At 45.6% G+C, this 19743-nt stretch overlaps 1 pseudogene; it reads right to left on the bottom strand.

The window, feature by feature from the left end:
- Positions 1 to 16102: 16102 nt before the first annotated feature.
- LOC118087000 (actin pseudogene) lies at positions 16103 to 17227 on the bottom strand (annotated as a pseudogene).
- Between the last annotated feature and the right edge of the window lie 2516 nt (positions 17228 to 19743).

Raw genomic sequence — 19743 nt, 5'->3', positions numbered from 1 at the left:
AAAGGTCTCGGGTCCAGTCTCCCCACAACCTCATCCTAAACCTCCAGGCCAAGCTAGGAGAGACTCATGTTTGAAAGCCTGGAGAGCCACTGCCAGTCAAAGTAGACAATACTGAACCAGATGATCCAATGGTTAGACATGGGCCTAACCAGAATTTTTGTTGGGGGGGGGAAGCCAAGGTTGTTGAGCTTTTTTGGGTGGAATTCATGGGTAAATATCCTCCCAAAGGCTTTGGTGGGAGGGGTTAGGCTTCTCCAGGGGTGGGGCAGAACCTAATTGTGTACCTTCAATGCTTTCTGATAATTTTTGTGGATCTTGGCTACGCCCATGTGGTCAGATAAGGGAGTTTCTTGTGTTCCTATTTAACCCACTCTACAGTCTTCTATTGGTTCGGTTTGACAAAGAAGTTGATATTTTAAGCATAGGATGTCTTTATGAAATATCCCCCCCCTTTAAAAATGATCCAGTTTATTCTATCGTCAGTTATTTTCTCTCTCCACCCCATCATTTTCTTTCACAGTTTTCAAATTATAAATCGTAAAGGTTAAGGGACCCCTGACCGTTTGGTCCAGACGTGGACAACTCAGGGGTTGCAGTGCTCATCTCGCTTTACTGGCCAAGGGAGCCGGCATACAGCTTCTGGGTCATGTGGCCAGCATGACTAAGCCGCTTCTGGTGAATCAGAGTAGTGTACGGAAACACTGTTTACCTTCCTGCTGGAGTGGTACCTATTTATCTACTTGCACTTTGACGTGTTTTCAAACTGCTAGGTGGGCAGGAGCTGGGACCGAGCAACGGGAGCTCACCCCGTCGCGGGGATTCGAACCCTGATCGGCAAGCCCTAGGCTCTGTGGTTTAACCCACAGCGCCACCCGCATCCTTTATAAATAGTAACACACAGTAAATCCCATGTGCTAAGCTTGACACATGATCCAGACAGTTAACAGCCATGCTCATTTTGATTATAGTTCATTAAATAATGCAAAGCACACAAATATCATGTTTGCATTTGTATCTACCAAAGTTCAATGTTGAATAAAATCTATTTTTAAATCAAGACATGCATATCTACTTTTTTCATGGATATTATGTGTTATATCTCGAAAGAAGTCATTGAAATCTTACATATATTTTCTTGGGAATATGACGTATTTAATTCAGTGGAACCTGCTCTCAAACATGCAATTGAGCAAGGCTTTCTTCCTGCCATCCTATATATAATTTCTCAAGATTACGTAAATCTCATTGGACTCAATGGGACAACCAACACAACTCTGTGTTCACTCCGAAGCAGGTCCCACTATGTCCAGTGGTGTTTATTTCCTAGCACAGGATGGAGAACCAATGGCAGCCCCAAAGACACATTCCTTTCTATGCACCCTTTGAGGCCACATGCCAGAGGCTGGAGGGGCTGGGGCAGAAGTGGGTGGAGCAATGGATGCAAATTTTACCACTGTACAATAGGCTAGTTCCTACACAAACACATGCCCCTCATCTCCATCCAGGGAAACAAGAGGCATTGACTGTGTGAACACCATACACTAAAAGCGCACACCTCTCCCCAATAATCCTGGGAACTGTGGTTTGGCTAAGTACTGTGAGTTATAGCTCTGTGCGGACTAAACTACCACTTCAAGGATTCTTTCATGGGACGGCAAGTGCTTTTAAAGTATAGTGTGCTCACAGAGCCTTTGTCAGAGTTCAAGGACTCATTGGAGCCCAGCCAAACCATTCAAGGACAGTGTGGAGCCGGGCTAGTTGGGGTGTGTGGTTGGGTGGGGAGAGTCCCAGGGGCCAGAAGGAGGGGCTTGGAGGGTCATATTTGACCCCCACGCCTAAAGTTCCCCACCCCTGCCCTGGAAGATGAGCTTTATTTCTGAGCAAGCACAATAAAGAGATGGCTTAGTTTCATAATGTAATGAACCCCTTTTTCTTTCGTAATTATCTTAATCATAGCACTGCACAAGCTACACAGTAAGAAACCCGGGTCTGCCACCAATTGCACACTTGACAAGAAGTCGCAGCCAGATCCATTTCCTTGATGGCTGGTAACATATCTGCAATTATGTATTAGTCGCTCGCATCTTCTAACGTCAGACGTCAATCATCTCAGGAGGGTTTTCTGCAAAAGCCAATGTGTGAAGGGCCCCGGATCGCATTCTCCTATGAACATCTTTTTGAAAACACATCACATTGGATTCAACGTGAAGGGGAGAGGCCTTTTTGGCTAGTAAGATCCATAGAACATAGGTTTTACATGGGATTTTGCAGCATGCCTGTCTCCAAAGCTTGGCCAATACTGCTCTTGCTACAACTATCTTATTTAAGAAAACAAATCCACTTATATCTTAGGTGTATTGTCTTTTATATAAATCTGTATGAATTCCCCTAGGAGGAAAGGGCAAAACATTTGGGGCTTTGAGTTCAGAAAAGAGATGAGCAGTGTGTGTGTGTGTGTACATATGTATAAAATATCCAAGATGTGGTGGATATGGAAAAATAGTTCTTTCCCCTCCTCCTCTCATATTATTAGAACCCAGGGTCATCCAATTAAGCTAAATGCGGGGAGATTCAGGACAGATAAAATAAAGGACTTCTTCATACAGCACATAGTTTAAATATGGAATTCAGCCCCACAAGATGTTGTGATAGCTTTGCCCTCCATGAATTGTTCCAATCCTTTTTCAGAGCCACCCAATTAGGTGGTTATCGGTGGCTATTAGCCATGCTAGGCTCCATTTCCACTATTGCAGGCAGTATGCTTCTGAGCATTAGCTCCTGGAAACTGAAAGTGGAGAGAGCCCTGTTGTGTTCAGGTCCTGCTTTCAGCTTTCCTATAATGGAAATCTGGTGAGAACAGGATGCTGGTCTAGATGGGCCTTTGGGCTGATCTAGCAAGACACTTCCTATGTGCTCTAAGCTTGTGCAACAGGCTGGATCCCAGCCACGCAAAAAGCAAGCATCACATCCGTTGCTCCACCCACTTTTGCCTCCAGCCCCTCCCGCCACTGGCACGTGGCCCACGAAAGAATGAGGCCCCCAAGCTGCAGAAGCTTCCCCCTCCACTGGCCTAAACTGACTGGCCGTAGGTCTTCAAACAGGAGCCTGTCTTGGCTGCACCAGGGGAGACAGAACCTAGGGCGTTTTTCGTGCAAAACATTGGCCTCCCACTGGCCCTGCGACCCTCTCCTTCAGCACTTTTGTGAATGAGCAGCGATGACTCTAATCCCCTTTGTCAACCCTTACACCTGTCTACATGAAGAACCACCAAGGCATCTCATGCCGAGGATAGGGGGCAAAGGAAGCCTGTGCTCAACAGACCTGGAAGCAAAGGGTGAAAGAATAAAATGTGGGTTCACAGATACCAAAGGCTGTAGGCTTGCTCACCAGAAGGTGCGCAATTCCATCAATCGACCAGTCAAGCCATACACCTCTCTCCTCACCCGTACAGGTTGCCTACCTACCTACAAAGCCTTCAGTTTTTTTTCTTTTCCCACCAACCCCCTCTCCTGTTTAATCAGCCCAGGTCAATGCTCCTCTTTCTTTGACAACAAATCACTTTTCCAATAGGAAGAGAAGCAATCTACGTCTGGAGGCTCAGGCTAGCTGGCCAGCCAGCCAGGAAAGGGCAGAAACCAGGAACACCCTGAGGCCAAAGACTCTTAGACGTGACCTTAAAGAAGATGCAATCAATCATGTTGGGCTATCGGGAGACCTCAGGGAGGGCTGCCCTGCTCCAGAAAGCCCAGGCGGAGGAGGGGATCCTTTTAATACCTCCCTGCCCCCACCCCAGCCATGTCTGATTCCCATCAAGCTGTATCTTCCTCAATGACTCTAGCTACCCAGTTGATTGAAGGAGGCTGTGGATACCTGCAGGGCATTTCAGATAGCACTCTCAAAGGCTGAAAGCTCTTGACATGTATCCGTAATCCTTGCCCCTAACTCTGCAAGATAGGTCAGAGTTATTACCCCCATAATGTAGACTGTGCAGCTGAGGCTTAGAGAGAGAGCTCATTAATGCTACTGTGAACTCAATGGAATCTGCCTCATTATTCCAGGTGAGTCTACTTGTCCATTATCACCTAGTATTGTCAACTCTGACTGGTAGCAGTACCCCAGGGTCTCAGGCAGAGGTCTTTCCCACCTCTTGCTACTTTGAGAATTATCCCCAACCACCAGCATCCTTTATTTTGTCTCTTTATCGTTGGGTTGCACTTAATGTTAGACCTACCCAGAACAGGCCCACTGAAGTTAACTCAGGGGGGAGAAGTCTACTTCAGGTATAACTTAGTTGGCTAGAACCCATTTTATTTATATTGTAGCTTTCTTTCAGGATAAAAACCAAAAGAGCTTACATGAGACGCGAGATGATGGTCTTCTAAACAGACACTGTCCACACCCAGAACTGTTGAGCTTCAGTACAGTAGACATGTATGCTTGGCAGGACTCCCAGTTTGGCCCATGAAATTGCTTTGGCAATGCCATGCCCACCTGCCATCAGGCACTGGGCAGGTAAAGCCATGGTATCAAATTCAAAAGGAAGAATTCAGTACTCTGAGCAGGCTCCAGAATCTTCATTTTCAGCGGTGACTTGAATTCTGTGCTTTCTGAATTTGATGCCCTTTTCTTGTCCCCTTTTGCTTATCACCATGGAGGGTGACAAACTCAAAAACCACTGACTTCAAGACAAGGGAGGAAGAATTTTCCTTTGCGTCAGCAGCTTGATTTTTTAAAATAATAATAATAATAATAATAATAATAATAATAATAATAATGAAGTCAGCTCAAGCCAAGGCTTCGAAAGAAGAGTGTCCTTTTCAACCACAGCTTGAAATGTGAATTGCACGATATTAGGTGTTCAGAAGGTGGCCCATCAGTCAAAAGTGGCCCACACAGGATTGGTCAAATTTTGGATTCATCTCTGACAATATTCTGCTCACCATCTCTGCTTTATACCACAGCCATAGCACATTAACTCATGATTTCAACGGATACCAAGTTATAAATAAACACATAGCCTTTCAATTTGCTGATAGTTAAGGGAAAACATTTTAAAACTTCCCTATTGGATCAGAACAAAGATCCAGAGAGCCTCAGTATCCTGTTCCCAGCACAATGTGCCATAGATGCTCACAAAAACAGCTTGAATATAATCACCTTACCCAACTGTTTCCTCCCTCCATCACCATTTCATACCCGTGAATACAGTATATTGCTCTTCTGCTTCCCTGCTTCCCAGGGTCTTTCAACCTAAGCCAGAGTTCCAAAATTCAGCTCTTAATCTCTACTAGACTGACTATCCTTTCCCCTAACAGAAGCTACACTGCAAACATTCCAAAAGCTTTGTTCCCTGGACAGTCAGAATGCCCACACATTTTACCACATTGCCACACCAGCTCAGCCAATCATTGCCAGAGGTTTCACAGCTCCAACACCATTTAAGAGGGTGGTTCAATGCACAGATTTGCTTGTGTGCTGTACCCCAGGGTCACATCAAAAAGAAGGCATGCTATGTATCTTACATGGGCCACACCTAACTGAAAGGTGTATCTGTGTTTAAAAGAAAGTACCAACTTACGTCTAGGTCTGTTGTAAGGAAGACTCAGTTTCAGGAAAGTTGCTCCATGGACTTGCTGCTGCCCACATCCTGGAGGTATTTCGGCAACTTCCTCTCCAAAGTGGCTACTTCAGAGTAATGCCTCCTTCTGGAACTTCCAAGGCTCCCTTGTTCACTCCAGTCTCCTCGGGAGTAAATCCCCAGATCCTAGAGGCAATCCAATTCTAGCACCAGATTTAGGGCAGTGTGGGCGGTTCCCTAGCACAGAACACTGAGCCAAGGGGGCACAAAATTGATTTGTTCTGCAATTGAGAAGATACATTTGGGTGTGCCATTGCCAATCTTCTGCCTCACACAGGACACCTTATTATGGAAAATTACTGAAGTCCACCTCTGCCAATTCTCCTAGGTGTTTCAGGGATAGCAGGGTACGGGGAGCTCTTCAAAAAGAGGGCAGGAATGCCTTGCCTCAATGCCTTCGGCCTAGGCAGGCTTAAGTCCAAAACTCTTAAGTCTCACATGAAGCTTTATCAGGGAAACGGATAAACATAGCGTGCTTATATTCCTTCTGTAGCCCCATCCAGCAGAGACTCAGTCAGCTATTATAGTTTGCCTCTTACCTCTCTCTGCTGAGCTTCTCCTCTTTCTTGGCAAGGCCTTGAGACTTTTTATAAACTCTGTGTCTGCCTCCACACCCTTCATTCTGCCAGAGATGCAGCAGCTGAACTCCATCTTGCCCATCAGGCAGACAAATAAAAGTGCCCGGTCATCCTTCTCCCACAGGTGTAGCCTCTTATAATCACTTGCTGGTGCAAATCAGGACTCACTTAAAGGGGCAGGTGCTGGCAAAGACAATTGGTCCATCTAGCTCAGTTTTGTCTCCTCTGTCCTGCACTGGCTCTCTAGAATTTTCAGATAGGAGCTCCCGCTAATCCTTACCTGGAGATCCCAGGGATTGACCCAAGGATTTTTTTTTTTTTGCATGCGAAGCAGATGTTTTAATCACCGAGCCATGGCCATGCACTTTTGGCATGAAGTACATGCTGGGGAGTCAAGAATGGGAGCTGAATGAGCATCTCACTTTGAAAACTGCCAGTACATAAATTAATTTTGCACTAGAGAACCCATATCTTCCAAATGTCCTTATTTTGCAGGGACAGTCCTGGATTTACAGAAAGCATCCAAGTTTCTGATTTGATCCAGGAATGACCCACTTTTCCTTAGGATGTTCCTATTCTCTTCAGAAAAATGTTAGAGGGTATGGAGCTCTGGAGGAGTTTGTGATGTTTACTTGATTGACAGGATAGAAGCAGAGTATGAGTGAAGACATTCAGGAGAGCTTCCTACTACCAAGGTGGCACATCTTCTAGTCCACGTTCACCCCAAAATGAGAGACCCTGCTCCACTAGGGGTTTTGCTTCTTCCCCTCCCAATCTTGTCTCAAATGCCAATTACTGTTCTCACCCTCCTAATCTTCAACTACATCTTCTCCAAGCCCCTGATGGGCATCTCATTCCAATGTACAGAGAGATCCCCAGCAATCAGGGCACCACCCTTTAAGCGTTTGGTCCCATTGCTGAAGCACCAGGTGAACTGTTCTAACGTTTGGAAACACAGTAAGAGAGAAAGAGCTAGTAAAACAAATTGTAGTTCACATGTGGGGAACCTGTGGCACCTCCAGAGGTTGTTGGACTACAACTCCCATCACTCTTGGCCATTAGCCGCTAACCCTGGCTGTTTTGAGCTCCTTAGGATGAAAGGTGAAATATAAATGGAAGAAAGACAATTGGAAGAATGAGAAGCAGAAATTGACAGATTGCCCATCCCTAAATACCAGCAGAGGAATCTGACTTCCATTATGATAGAGTTGTATGGCTGATGCTCACAAATCACTTGGATTCATTTCTTGGTTATTTCCCCTCAACCCCACTTTTATTTTCGTAGCCCCAACTGATCCCCATTTGCAAATGCACAAGGGAGGAAAAATCCCCTTTGACTGTGCAGCGGTTGCCATTTTGCATCAACTTCATCCTTTTATATTGTCAGAGGAAGCAGGACAAAGAGTTCCATTTCCCCATAGTATAAAGTTAAATAGAGTGAACTGGGAAGTTTCTAAAAAGTAATTGAGTGAGATCAGCCATGCGGCTGTTTTTAAGTGACTTAAATGCAAGCGGCTCTCGTCTCGAGTCGGAAATGGATCTTTACAATATCGGAGGGTAATGTACTGGCTCAGCCACAGTTGTAATCACATCTGAGATGGCATTGGCACATAGGAATGCGTTTTTTAATAAAATTATTATTAGCCTCCTTCCCCCCCCCACCTACACCTTTTCAAGGCAACCACCCAGAATACGAACCCATGAAAAGTCAACATTTTTTTTCCAGAGGAAAAAAGGTTATTAATCCACGAATTTGTCCCAGAAGGTATAAAGCAGGTTTTTATTTTCCAGGAGGCCCAAGGTGTCACTCGGAAAGTATATCATCTGCTACATCTTTACTGGCATGGTGTAAAGAAGGCTTGCAGAGGAACAAAAACTCTACCTAGTTGTAAAGGGGGGCGGGGTGGGGGAGATCAGCAGCTGAGCCACCTACTGTTTCTGGAGTATAAAGAAGGGAGCCTCTGTTGTTGTTGTTGGGTTTTTTAAAACCCGCTTTGTGTAGTATTTGTGGGCAGCCAGCAAAGCTTTCTGCTACACCAGGGGTGGCCAACTCCCAATAGACTGCGATCTACTAACAGAGTTAAAAACTGGCAGTGATCTACCCACTTTTGGGGGGTTCAGGTTAAAGTTGAACTTTTTTTTATAGGAAGGAAAGCCCTGTTTTTTTGGGGGGTTCAAGTCAATGTTGTTGAACTTTTCTAGGGAGGAGGAAGGACCGTTTTTGGGGGTGCAGGGTGCAAAAATGTGGAGCTTTTATTATGGGGAGACAAAAGTTGTTGAGCTTCTTTGTGGGGAGCCAGGGATCTATCAGTGATCTACCACAGACGTCCAGTGATCTACTGGTAGATCACGATCTACCTGTTGGACGTGCCTGTGCTACACAATCGGTCACAGGGATTTCTCCTACTTGATGCCAGACACCAAAAGGAATAACAGGGCAGGGACAGGGATTCCCCCCCCCTTCCAAATTGGTGTGCGCCTTCCCCCCACAAAAAACACATTTGGAAATCTATTTTGGCAGTAAGCCTGAGGGCCACATTCCCTTTTGAGAAACCTTCTGGGGGCCACTTGCCACTGGTGGGTGGGGCCAGAGGCAAAGTGGGCGGAGCAACAAATGCCAACCTTACCTTTGCACTGTAAATCAGTTTCTCCATATACCGTATTTTTTCCGTGTATAAGAAGCCCCCATGTATAAGATGCCCCCTATTTTTGGGACTCCAAATTAAGAAAACACCCCTCAGCGCTACCTGTGTATAAGACGAGCCCCAATTTTAAACCTAAATTTTTGGTTAAAAAACCTAGTCTTATACATGGATAAATACGGTACTCACATGCTCTTCTGTATCCTCCATCCAGGGAGGCAAGAGGCATGATCAGTGTGCAAGTGCACATCCCAGCCTGCTACTACCACACCTACGGTTACTTATTTCATAGAATCGTAGAGTTGGGAGGGACCCTGAGGATCATCTAGTCCAACCCCCTGCAATGCAGGAATATGCAGCTGTCCCACACGGGGATCGAACCTGCCACCTTGGTGTTATCAGCACCACGCTCTAGCCAACTGAGCTATCCAGTTGTATCATTTCATTACCACTATTGCTACTGCTAGTACTAGTACTATACTAGTGCGTGTTGTGGTGTAGAGTGCTCCTGTTCATGGTTGGCTGGCTAGATTCTTGCCCCCTTATAGGATACTCCCTGGTACCTCCCTGGTTCTTCCCATCACCATAAATCCATCAGCCATGCGTTCCATAACTGCTGGGCATGCTCAGTCACCATCTGATGCTTTTCCAAGAGCTTTCCCAATATAGATATATATTTAATGGCAGTCAGTCAAGGGAACCATGCATGGGATGAATTCTTGCCGAGAAGGGACTTTCCCACTCCGTGATGTTTGTAATATCAGCAGCTGTGCAATCCCTACAGCAGAAAGATCTGTTTTAGTTTTGCGTAATCCGTCCCTGAAAGTGTTGGAAATGTTACAGGCAACACTGATATTAGAGCTTCGATGAAGCAGAATGCCAGCTGGAACAGGCTGAGAGCAGGAGAATTCCCACTTGACTGTTAAAACATAAAGAGGGTTAGTCTCCAATGTTCATGGTGTGTGCCGTTTGGAGCTACTGGGGCTGGGGGAATTTAATGTGTGTGACCGCACTAACACACACACACACACACACACACACACACACACACACACACACATTTTGACAATGCATTGCTTTCCTGCGACATCAAAAACTGAGGTCAAAACTTTTGCAATAACACGAGGCTTGTTTGGGTTAAGACCTGAACAACCCCAGATCAAACTGATTGCATTATCAGATTGAAACCAAATCTGTTCAAAATATGTCCAGGACTGAAGGTAATAGCAGACAAGCACCTGCTTCATATTGTCAGCTTTGGAGAGGCATCCTTGGCTGATGCACCAAGAACTCAGAAAACTGCCTTATGTCATTGACATCATCCCTATAATTGACATAATTGACATAATCCCTACACAGTGGTGCCTCACTAGACGAACGCCCTGTAAGACGAATTTTTCGCTTAACGAAAGGATTTTTTTGAGCTTAGGTTGCCTCGCTAGACGAATTCATTTTACAAAAAATTCATCTAGCGAATTGTGGTTTCCCATAGGAATGCACTGAAATTCAATTAATGCGTTCCTATGGGCAAAAAGACCCTGATGTTGGGAAAGATTGAGGGCACAAGGAGAAGGGGATGACAGAGGACGAGATGGTTGGACAGTGTTCTTGAAGCTACAAACATGAGTTTGACCAAACTGCGGGAGGCAGTGCAAGACAGGAGTGCCTGGCATGCTATGGTCCATGGGGTCACGAAGAGTCGGACACGACTAAACAACTAAACAACAACAACAACAACATGGGCAAAACAATAATAATTCAATGAATTCCTATGGGATTCACTAGACGAATTTTTCATTATAAGAATTGACCCATGGAACGAATTAAATTCGTCTAGCGAGGCACCACTGTAATTGCACACACTTGATAAAATGTCAAGTGAGACTAGTTCAATATTGTCTACCCACAGGAAGGTTGTGAGGCCATCCCAGGTGGGTAACAACAAAGCTTTTGCCACCATGTTGGACTCCAGCTAAGGCTCACCAAATGAAAGGGGCACTATGTGTAGTAGCTGGCAGGCCCTCCAAGTGTCCCTATTTTCCAGGGACAGCCCTGGATTTACAGAAGCCGCCCTGGTTTCTGATTTGATCGCAGAATGTCCTGCTTTTCCTTTGGACGTCCCTGTTTTCATCAGAGAAATGTCGGAAGGTATGGACTGAGCCAGAACACATTCTTCTGAGGAGACATTTTCTCAATTTCCACAAGTGCTGCAAAGTGGCAGGAGGAAGACAAGAGCCATTTTTCTAGCACCATCCTTCACTGTAATGGAATCTGGAAGAACAAACAAGCACAGGTCCCTCACTACATTGTGAGTGAGCCTTTCTTTAAAAACCACTGGTTTTCAACAGCTTCCCAGCCTTCAGGTTAAGAGCAAGTTTAAAAACCACCTGTTTTCATTTAGAAGTACCGCTATGCTAACCCTATGTATATTGCTATGCGAATGGCCGTTTTAGGATTAATAAAATGCCTTATTAGTGCTCTGAAGTACAACTCAAAACTGAATATGTGAAAGATGGTTCCGTGTTGCAGGCTGGGAGCCAGTGGTGGGTCTTAGGTCTGTACCAGTTGAACACCAATACAGTCATATCTCGGTTTAAGTACGCCTCGGTTTGAGTACTTTCAGTTTAAGTACTCCGCGTCTGGAACGGATTAATCCACTTTCCATTACTTTCAATGGGAAAGTTTGCTTCAGGTTAAGTACGGACTTCCAGAACCAATTACACTCATACTTCGGGTTAAGTACGCTTCAGGTTGAGTACTCCGTGGACCCGTCTGGAATGGATTAATTCACTTTCCATTACTTTCAATGGGAAAGTTATCTTCAGGTTAACTATGCTTCAGGTTAAGTACAGACTTCCGGAACCAATTATGTACTTAAACCGAGGTACCACTGTAGTTTACACCAGGGATCAGGAACCTGTGATGTTTGAAATGCTGTTAGACTGCAACTCCTATCACCCCTATCATTGGCCAAGCATTGTTTTTTTATGAGATGGCATTTAATTTCGTTGTACTATGTACAATGACAATAAAGTATCTATCTATCTATCTATCTATCTCTATCTATCTATCTATCTATCTATCTATCTATCTATCTATCTATCTATCTATCTATCTATCTATCTATCATCTATCTCTATCATCTATCTATCTATCTATCTATCTATCTATCTATCTATCTATCTATCTATCTATCTATCTGGAGTCCAAAAACACCTGGCGGGCCACGCAGGTCTCTCATTCCTTGTCTTTACTGTCAGTCAGTCTCTGCAGTTCTAGACAGGAGAGTTTCCCAGCCCTACCTGAAGACACCAGGGATTGAACCAGAGGCATTCCACATGCAGATGCTCTAACAGTGCACTATGTCCCTTCATGACATGCTAGCAGAGGCGTAGCAAGCCCAGGTGGTACCTGGTGCGGAATTTATTTTGTCACCCCCCCACGGCTCTGGCGAAAAGTGAAAAACATGAATTGCAAAAAAACTAGAGCTTACAGAACAAAACCGACTTCAGATATGAAATCAGCATTGAAAGAACATATAAGAACAGTTGAAAAATCTCATGCAACAGGAAAAAAGTTCCCCAGTGGGGGGCAGTGAGTGTCACCCCCTTCCAGGGTGGCACACGGGGCGACCCACCCCCATCGCCGCCCCTTACTACGCCACTGCATGCTACTAAAAATACTATGGTGCTGCAAGACGACTAAAAAGCACCCCAAGGGGTGGTGGTGGGGAGATGCGAATTATTCTTCTTATGCACAAATAGCAAATACTGGGTGAATGCCTCTCAAAGTAATCAAGTGTAAAGAGACGCATGCTGGGACCACAATGCTCTGCTTCCGCAGTCAGAGGCAGCAATGCTTCTGAATACCAGTTGCTGGGAAGCCCAGGAGGGGAGCTTGCTCTTGTGCTTGGGTGCTGCTTGCAGATGTCCCTCAGGCCATTGTGAGAACAGGATGCTGGATTAGATGGGCTACTGGCTCTTCTTATGATCTTACTGGGGTCTGTGCGTTGAGCGGCACTCCACGTTCGTTTCAATGCACTCTCTGCTACCAAGGTTCTATTAAGTGGTTACATGTAACTATTAGATACATATATATTTAATTTGGAAACATTTTTGAGTGCTGTCACCTCTCCTCTCTCTCTCTCTCCCCCGCCCCCCCCGCCCCTGCCACCACACATGCAGGGAGTTAGCTTTCCCGAGGCTCATTAGACTTTCTTTTCCCGCAGATGTGAAAGGGGATACGTCTCAGTTATGCAACGTCAGGTTGCTCTGTAATGAAAGGCGGCAGAGGCATCCAAGAAAAACAATGTTTTGAACTTGGGTGTGTAAAATATTCATATTCAACCATCGTAATTTCTTGAAAAGCAACAACCCTTCACACTCCTCCCCCTTTGAGGGAATGTTGTTATTCTTTCATTCATTCCCGAAGCAAGGCAAAGGTCCATTGGCGGGAATGAGAGCCAATGTGGTGTAGGGTTAGGATCTGGGGACACCCAGCCACAGATATGAATTATTATTATTATTATTATTAGGTCAATTCTGTGTCCAGGGCAGCTGTCTATCAGCTCCATCTGGTACGCAGGCTGAGACCCTACCTGCCCGCGGACTGTCTCGCCAGAGTGGTGCATGCTCTAGTTACCTCTCACTTGGACTACTGCAATGCGCTCTATGTGGGGCTACCTTTGAAGGTGACCCGGAAACTACAACTAATCCAGAATGCGGCAGCTAGACTGGTGCCTGGGAGCAGCCACCGAGACCACATAACACCGGTCCTGAAAGACCTACATTGGCTCCCAGTAGTTTCCGAGCACAATTCAAAGTGTTGGTGCTGACCTTTAAAGCCCTAAACGGCCTCGGTTCAGTATACCTGAAGGAGCGTCTCCACCCCATTGTTCTACCTGGACACTGAGGTCCAGCGCCGAGGGCCTTCTGGCAGTTCCCTCACTCCGAGAAGCCAAGTTACAGGGAACCAGGCAGAGGGCCTTCTCGGTAGTGGCACCCACCCTGTGGAACGCCCTCCCACCAGAGGTCAAAAAGAACAACAGTTACCAGACCTTTAGAAGGCATCTTAAGGCAGCCCTGTTTAGGGAAGCTTTTAATGTTTGATGGATTTCTGTATTTTAATGTTTTGTTGGAAGCCGCCCAGAGTGGCTGGGGGAACCCAGCCAGATGGACCGGGTATAATTAATAAATTATTATTATTATTATTATTATTATTATTATTATTATTATTCCACCCCATACCCAGAGGTCTCACAGTATAAAAACCACAAAATGCCTTGGCCGCCAAGGTCCTAAATCCAATAGTGTTCACATTGAGGAACTTTTTTTTGGGGGGGGGAGGGGTAAATTAAAGAAAAGAAAGAAATGATGGCAGTGATGGCTGGTGCCCATTGGGTCTAGCAGGGCAGAAAGTGGCAAGGTCCACAGTATGTGGCACCAGAGCCAATGGCAGGCAGAGACAACTGAATCTGATTTTGTCCTGTCCATTCTGAACCCTTCTGAGTTCTACCAAGGAGCAACGTTGAGACTAAGCAGGAGGAAGCTGATGAACCTCCCCACAAGGCTGGTTGTAAGTGAGGAGAGCAGACTGGTGGAGAAATGCCCCATTAGCACTAATGGACCAGCCACCACTGAATGAAGGGCATTTACATTAAAACAGGGGATCAGGCCTGTTCTTGCAGATCCTGTTCCTGCAGTGGCCAACCAGATGCTTATTGGAAACCCCTAAGCAAGGTGTGAGCGCAGAGAGTACATTACATCCGAACTTTTGCAGGCAAAACCAAGGCTTCCCCTCCTCCGTTGTGTCAAATTTCCAAGGTGGTGTGTTTTGGATTTGCCTCTGCGTTCGATTACCAGCGCAGGAGTCGAGTCCCGTACGCTCCTGTAAATCCTCTCTCATATGGAAGTCAGTGAGCTGTAAAATATTTAAACTGGCTACAGTTGTACCTCATTTGTTTACACGTTTCCAGCGGGGCTGCTAAAACGTAACACGCCGAAGGAGAACAAAAGGCCGCCGGCCGCTGAATCGGATTTCATAACAGCCCTGGCAAAGGTGCACTCATCAGCTTGGCGAGGCAGCAGTCCCCGAGCTCACCTTGGCCCTCGAGGCCATACGATGAAGTGTGTCCCTGAACCTTCACTTTCCAAATGCTTAACCTCTTCATTCTGAAACTTCACTTTCAGCAGGGATGGGGAACTTGGACGGGCAGGGAAATGAATGTGGCCCTCCAAACCTCTCTATCTGGCCCCTCAGGTCCATCCCCAGGCCACATCCCTTCTCCAGCCACAACCCCTTTTCTAGACCACACCCATTGCTGACACTGCTTCTTACCAGTGCCGGGTTACCAAATAGGCAGAGCAGGCACTGACCTATGGGCCCCACATAATTTTCTTTCAAGATCAAATCAATATTATTTGGATCTGTTGTCGCGTGACCCCTAAAATGTGTGGGGCCCCTAAAGGGTATGGGACCCATAGGCTGGTGCCTACTCTGCCTATTTGATAACCCAGCACTTGGGTGTATGTATATGTGCTAGGGATGTACACAGAAATCTCTGGATTTCCCTGTACAAAGAAAAGAAGAGCCATACCTACTTTTTGCCTCTGGCGCCACCCACCACAAGCATGCGGCCTCCAGAAGCTTGCCGATGAGGGGATATGGCCCTCAGTCTGTAAGGGTTTCTTCACCCTGCTCTGAATCGACAGGCTTGCGGGGGGGGGGAGTCACTCACACCAGGCACTGCAATACTCTCCAATAATTCAAATCTCTCTCTCTCTCCCTCTCTATGTTTGGGCCAAAGCTCAGCGAAACCCCGTTCTGCATTATTGGTTCATTTTATATTCTCTGGATATTTATGGCGAATGGCAAAGAACCAAGGCCCTGTGGGCATACTGTAGAATCTAAGGTGGTTGGCTCTCCGGGGTTTAAAAGTCTGGCAAACAAACAATTTTGCCATTCTAGCCATTTTAAATACACTCCCCTCCTCCCCAGCTTATATAAAACAACTTAACAGGGTCGTCAAAAATAGACCAAACAAGGGGTCTTTCTTTAAGCAAACACACAAGGGACCTTTTCTTACCATGCTATATAAAACTGCAACACATTGATCCTTTGTGAAAAGTTTTACTAGCCACTCCCCAGCTGTTCCGATTGACTATTTTTCTTTTTGGTTGTTGGTTGTGTGTGTGTGTGAGAGAGAGAGAGGTCCCCCCCCTTTTCTTGTGGGCCATTTATTCATCTCAGAAGCATTTCTTCTGCAATACAGTTGGGCCAACCTCCTTGTACTCCTGCTGGGTCACCCACATGTCTCTAAACGAAGCCAAGCTGGTGAGCACTGATGCTCCAATCCAAACAGAGTGCATCCTATCTGCGGGGGCTTCCACCTTCGCCGGCATGCCTTTGGGCGCAAGGGCTCGGAGCTCCTTCAGAAGCCGTTCCCTTAGGCCAGAGAAGAGTGTGGACCCACCCGCCATGATCACGTTCCTCCAGATGCTCTGGTGGATGCTCCCATCACAGTTGGAAATACTGTCCAAGATCATCTGATGAATTCCTGGTGCTGCGAGTCCTGCATCTGCTGGTTTAAAGAGGGACTCTGGGGCTCTGAAGAGCTGGTCTCCAATCTGGACAGGGTTTCCATCCGGGAGGATATATTTATGAACCAAGGTTTTGCCCTTTTGATAGTCAGGATCTAAAGCTACGTAGCATAGGTTCTCCTTGATGTCCTTCACTATCTCCTTCTCGGCAGAGCTCAAGAAGCTGTGGCCACTCTCCAGAAGAAGCGTCGTCAGGTACCTGGTGATATCCCGGCCGGCAAAATTCATCCTGGAAATGGCATGAAGCAGACAATGGCCTTTGTAGACAGGGACAGTCAGAGTGACACCATCTCCACTATCTAAGACTAAACCTGTTGTGCGAGCGGAGGCATAGAGGGCCATCAAAGCTTGCAGGCCCACAAACATGGCAGGTACTTGGAAGTTCTCAAACATGATCTCTGTCATTTTTTCTCTGTTTGGCAATGGGTTCAGTGGGGCCTCTGTCACCAGCACCGGTCTCTCATGGGCTCTTATTCTGAGCCCACGTCTGTAGATGTACCTCCAGATCTTCTCCATGTCATCCCAGGATGTTACTATTCCATGTTCCACAGGGTATTTAAAAGACAAGATACCTCTCTTGGCTTGGGCTTCTTTGCCAACATAAGACTCCCTCTGGACAGGACCAAACATGATCGCTTGGGACTTGGGGTAGCCAACCACTGTAGCAACAACCGTTCTTGGTGCCTGTTCTCCAGAGAACCCTGCCTTACATAGCCCAGACCCATTGTCAATAATGACGGCTGGAAGATCTGCCTTTGCGTGGTGAGACATGCCCAAAGATGAAGGAGGAGGGTTTTCAACCACTTTACCTTCTTTCTTTGTGGATGGAACACTGGGCCATCAATATTCTAGATCTCTAAGTGTCACAAAAAGGGAACCTTTCCCCCTTTCCCTTTCCTCTAGTGGCTTTTAAAATATACAAACATGTTGCATATGCTTCGGGAAACAGATTCTTCTCCAAGAAACTGTAAGCTGGTTTTGGATGATGAAGAGCATCAGAAATGGGTGTTCAGAGTTGATGAACAGCTGTTTTTCAATTCCTGTCTCAAGAAGGAAGCTTCAGAGCACCATGGACATGGGGGACCATGGTGTCTCTGCCTCCCAGACAGCCTGGAATATCAGGAAGGATTTTCTGTTCACAAATGCCCAGTTAAGAGTGGAGGCTGAACCATTGTCTTACCCCTTGTGAAATTCCCACACTAGCTTGGAAAGCTCTCACTAACACAACACAGTTGTTTGCATTCTCGCCTTCACTGTTCAGCCCACATGGAGGTGGTCATTAAGGTGACATCAGAAATGCATCGTGATGTCAAAAAGGGGCAGTGAAATGGCACAGCAGTGGAAGACTTATATTTCACCCTACAAAGCAAAGGCATTATAAAGGAAAGGTCCTTTTGGGTTGTGTCCAGTGCTCATCCTACTCAGGGTAGACCCATTGAAATCAAAAGCCATGACACGGGTTCATCAATTTCAAGACATTTACTCTGAGTAGAACTTAGTTGGCTACTACCAACTTTAAAGGTCAAAACAAACCCATCCCTAAAATCAGTGTGATGATTCAGACTCCTTGTTAGATGTATCTAACATTTATTTCATTTGTAAATGAAGGACAACTGGTTCAATGTTTTCCCAGAGGATATGTATATTAGGGTTAGATAAACTATGGTATTAGGAGTAGGGAACATTTTTGAGCCCCAGGACTTCTGTGCAACCTTCGGGAGGTGAACACATGCAAGAGGTGAGTGGGGCAAGAGTCAAAATTGGGAGAGCCACAAATCCAATTTTACCTTTGTACAGACTTGTTTCTACACACAGTCACACATGCCTCTATCCAGACAACACATTATTAGACCTCAACAACATTTTCCGGCCATTCAAAACACACAGGGTGTGAAACAGGACCAATGAGGGGGTGTGGCCTGGGGAGAAGGGGGTGTGGCCTAGTGAGAGTTCTGAAGGCAAGAGGTCTGAGGGGCCTAGAGGGCTGTGTTTGGCTCTTAGTCTGAAGTTCTCCACACCTAGTACATCGGTTAAGTCTCATTATAATGATATTTCGCCTCTTGTCTATTGAAGCAAGATACAAAGCTAAGAATGAGCCCATAGCAAATAATGGACCTAAGTTGTCCCTGTCTATAAAAACCCATTGAAGTAGGACTAACATTGGATACAACCCAACTGCACTGGTCTCGTTCAGATATATTGGCACATCAGGGATGGAGAACCTGCAGTCCTCCAGTTGTGGTTGGACTGCAACTCCCATAGCCCATGACCATGTGCTATGCTAGCTAGGGCTGCTGGGAGATGGAGTGCAACATCATCTGGAGGGTTCACAGGTTCTCCACCATTGTGCTGCAGTTCAGGGCTACACATACAAATCAGTTCTCCTTTCCCAAACTTCAATATGGCTGCTTTTTTGAGATATTCAGAGGGCAGAGGAACCCAAACTGTTGCCCGGGAGTAGTAGGGAAGAATGATTACGACATTCCAAGTTCGGATCCCCAGACCGCTCAAGGTCTTAGGGGTGGGGAGAATCTATCAGTTTTTCATTTTCCCATTCTTTAGTTCAGTTTGACATAGTCCCACATCAGTTTGCTTTTAAAAAAATGAAGACCAAGTTCACCCCAAATGCTCATTTTTGCATGCTTTTCTCCTAACAAATGTGCAAGAGGTCTGGAGGCTGGCAACATGAAAACGGGCCTTTTCAGTGGTGGATCCCTGTTTGTGGAATGCTCCCCTGGTTGCCATTATTACATAGCTTTAGGCACCAGGCAAATTATCTATGGCCTTCTTGTGTGGGTGGGATGTTTTAATCTATTTTTTTAAAAAAAGTATTTTCATTTAGATTTGAACGCCATTTCTAATGTATGTTTGAGTTTATTTTTTGCTTAAAATAGTATAAGTTGCTTTGAGTTGCTATGGCAAAAAAAGAGAGAAAGACTAATAACTTTAATAAATAATAATAATCTTTTGAAAGCAATGTCCTCTAACACAATGCATCTTCACATGCTGTTTCAGTAATATATACATTTTTCTGCATCACATTTTCCTAATATTCTTTTTGCATACCTTTTTTTGAGTTGGAGAATGCAACACAACGGTCCAAGAAAAGAGGATTTCAAAGGAGAGCTGCATTTTAGTTCGCATATTGGATCCAAGGTGAGCAAATTAGGTAGGTCCACAGCAGAATGGGGACTGAATGAATTTCTACCCCATCCCTGGTAGGACCACGAAGAATCAAGCCATATTTAAGGCAACTGGGCAAGGAAATGATTGACGCAAACCTCATG

This window comes from Zootoca vivipara, chromosome 6 (assembly GCF_965207765.1).
Source record: "Zootoca vivipara chromosome 6, rZooViv2.hap1.1, whole genome shotgun sequence".
In the NCBI taxonomy this organism is placed as follows: Eukaryota; Metazoa; Chordata; class Lepidosauria; order Squamata; family Lacertidae; genus Zootoca; species Zootoca vivipara.
Note: the sequence above shows the minus strand (reverse complement) of the source record. Positions and strands in the feature narration are given on the sequence as shown.